The sequence below is a fragment of the Humulus lupulus genome, chromosome X (assembly GCF_963169125.1).
Source record: "Humulus lupulus chromosome X, drHumLupu1.1, whole genome shotgun sequence".
NCBI lineage: Eukaryota > Viridiplantae > Streptophyta > Magnoliopsida > Rosales > Cannabaceae > Humulus > Humulus lupulus.
This window is the reverse complement of record NC_084802.1, coordinates 235,804,887-235,808,527: the sequence shown is the minus strand read 5'-3', so window position 1 is coordinate 235,808,527 and position 3,641 is coordinate 235,804,887.

Genomic DNA, 3,641 nt, shown 5'->3' with positions numbered 1-3,641 from the left:
TATCTAGATAAAAATCCTGCACTCAGAAAAATCCCAGAACAAGCAGATATATTATATCACAACTATATCTTATCAACAATTATATCCCTGCACTCAGAAAATCCCAGAGCAAGCAGATATATCATATCACAACTATATCTTATCAACAATTATATCCCTGCACTCAGAAAATCCCAGAGCAAGCAGATATATTATATCACAATATAATTCGAGACCAACGCTCTACAATTCCATGAATTCAGGTGTAACGCGCCCTCCAACATAATTGCTAATCTGTAAAAGAGAACCGAGTCTCCACACTAAGATCTAGCCAATAAATATTCTCATCAAGGGTAACTATCGTGTTACCTAGGCCATCGCTACGTATTCAAGAGTGTAATCCAATTTACACGGTTTTACGGAGACTTCTATGTTAATTAGTGGTGCTGGTGAGCAGTTGCCCCTAGGGTGTTCAGCCTCACTCAATCTTGGCAACCCCTAGTATCTCTAGGCACTCTCACTGAATGGCCAATATTCACGGCTGCTATCCGGGAATAACTTATCAGAGCACTTGCTCGGATTCTAACCGTCCAATGATTAAGTAAGCATGAGGGCCCCTAGGTCCCATTTATCTTGGCGCCCCTAGGTTTAACCAGCATATCCTCATCTCATGGCCACTCGTCGCGGTAATGAACCGGACATAAATAAAATCAAGCAGTGTGACAGGGATCAACCGTCTAGGATATGACGGACTTCTACCGTTCATATTTTCTAAATCAGCACTCACTAGACTAACGTCTCTAAGCAACTTTCTATGACAGCCTATATATATGCATGTATCCCTATACTAACATACAAGACAATAATCATTTCATGTTGCAGCCATACAATATAAGTTGGCTTACTTGGAGTCCTTAGCGCTCAGCAGGTTTTCACCCTCCAACGTTCAGTCCAGTTACACTTAGCCAATACTGTAGTTATCCATACAGTCTACTCGGATTAATTATGACACTCATAATTCATTATTATTATTTTCGGCAGTTTGGTCATTTTAATAAAAGTCATTTGTAAGGATTTATAATCCTTATTTGGTTTTAAACCTATTAAGGAAACTCATACAAAATATTCGAGACTAAACCCTAAGTCTCGGGGAGACCTATCCTAAGGTCTCGATACCTAGGCTCGGGTATCACAATGGTATTTCCCCACAACCCGCTAAAAATCTTATTCTTTCAAGGTATCGCTATTAACCCGCACTTTCGACTAGTCGGTTAAAATATGTAAGATTTTAGCCGGTATTATATCCAGAAAATACAAAGAAATTCCTTAATTATTTTTAAAGAAAATAAACTCTTTAAATTTTCCTTTTAGTTTTCTTAAGGTTTTAATAACTAAAAACCGATTTATTAAAATTGCCTAATTTGTCTTAATTAGGAAAACCGTTATAAATTTCTCATCTTGACTAATTAATTCTCCAAAAGCAATTAATCAATTTTTACTTACTAGAAAAATAATTCATTTAATTATTTTCTCAAAATATAGGGTTTTAAACCCTCTTTTAATTTATTAACTATTAATAATTTAAATCTCTTATTTTTAGAAAGAATAAAAACTCTTTAATAAAAATAATTCATTTAAACTCAAAGGGGTAATTTTAGTGAAAATATGATTTCAAGACTTACCAATTTATATATTGAAATAAGCAAAATTTTACTTTTTACCTTATGTTCCAAAATCTCATTTTTACACTAAGTGTGAAAATCCTATTTTTCATATTTTTAACTAAATACTTCGTTAGTTCATAACTTGAAATTTACTTACCCAATTGTTACCAAAATTTCCCAATTCCATTTTTGTTATGCCATTTAGGTCTTTGTAAAATCTTAGGTCAAAATGAGTATTTTTGATTGGTGAAATCATTTTCCAACAATGAGGTAAAAATGACCTTATTTTCAAGTGCTTATTTTTTCCAAACTTTGACAGTTAATAACTTTCGAACCATTCAATATTTTCTTACTAAATTTTACAGTGGAATAATAGGTTATGCCAGCAATATGTCCACAAAATTTTAGAAAAAACTGGGTTCATTTTCCCTATACAGTGGCTGTCCAAACTTGGTTCCGAAAATAAGAATACGAAAAAACAGTTTTTTTTACCTAAACTTTGAAATAGCATAACTTACTCATTTCTAAACATTTTTTAGTGTTTCAAAAGCTAAATTTTATGTACTCAATCTCAACAAAATTACAGTATAATTTAATTTTACAAAACCAATATACAGTGGCTGCTTGACCCCTTGGAAGTCACAGCTTAAAACATGTTTTGTTTTAGGGTATCCTACAAAACCCTTGGGGGTTTTGGTTCCCATTTTCAAAAATCAATACACATGCATCATAAAAATTATTAAACAACTACCATAACCTTATTACATCACCAACTAGAAACTTTAAGCATTAAATATACAAAATAATGCTTAAAACTAAAAACCCTACAACAAAATCATCAAAAGTAAACTTTTTACCTCTTTGGTGTTCTTGCTTAAGGTTTGGACCTTCCTATTAGCTTTGGCTCCTCCAAAACCTTTCAAAAACCCTAACCAACTTCCCCCAACAACATAGTTAATTAGCTATTTGAAACTCTATGCTTAAAACTTTACAAAAGCCTAGATTAGTGAAGCTTTACCGTAAGGAAAATACTTCCTAGACCAAGACTTAGCCTCCAAGTTTCCTTGGTGTTCTTGGGGTTGAAAAATGGAGAGAACACTTTGAGAGGTCTTCAAAAATCAGATGAGTGAATGAGAGAGAGTGGTGTGGTCGGTTAGGGAGGGTTGGAAGAGTTTATCACACTCTAAAATTCCTAAAAAAAAACACTCAAGTGCTTTACTCCCACATGCCCACTTGACATTATCCCAAACCTTTAATTAAATGGGATTTAAACTCAATTATTTTTTTGTTCACATCTTTAAAAAGAGTCACATGGCCAGCCACCACTTCAATTTTTCTATGTTTTACATATATATATTTAATGTTGAACAATTATTTCATAAGAAGAAAAACTCAATTTGACTTTCTACACCTTTTTCACTCTCATTAAGTTTTTATCCCCAAACTTAATATTAATTAATTAAATTAAATGTCTCTCATTTTTAATTTAATTAATCACAAAATAAAATTTAACCTAAGGTCCATTCATGGAATAAAATTCCGCATTTCGGCAAAATTAGGCATTTAACACAAAATGCCCTAAAATTTCCATTTTCTTTTAGGTTTATTATTTTTGACCAAACTTTAACTTTTATGATGTATTTTATGCCCAAAATATAATTGCCACGATTTTTCATTTTATTTTCCGAGATTTTTACCCGATCAGGGTTTTTCTGTCGGTCCAGGACCGAAAGTCTTATCTTGACTTTCAAAATCACAAAATTCATATTTTGGCTAGCAATAACACATGGAATACTTCCAAACAAAACATAATATTATTTAAAATAACATTCTTAACCCGGGGGAAAAATCTCGACCCGAGTCGTTTAAAGGTACCCGAAAACGCAAGACGTTACAGGCCATGCCCCAGGTGCAAGGCCCACCTCACGCGCGCACCCCCCAGGCGTCGCTCGGCCGTGCCCCAGGCGCGAGGCCCTCCTCGCGTGCGCATCCCCTGGC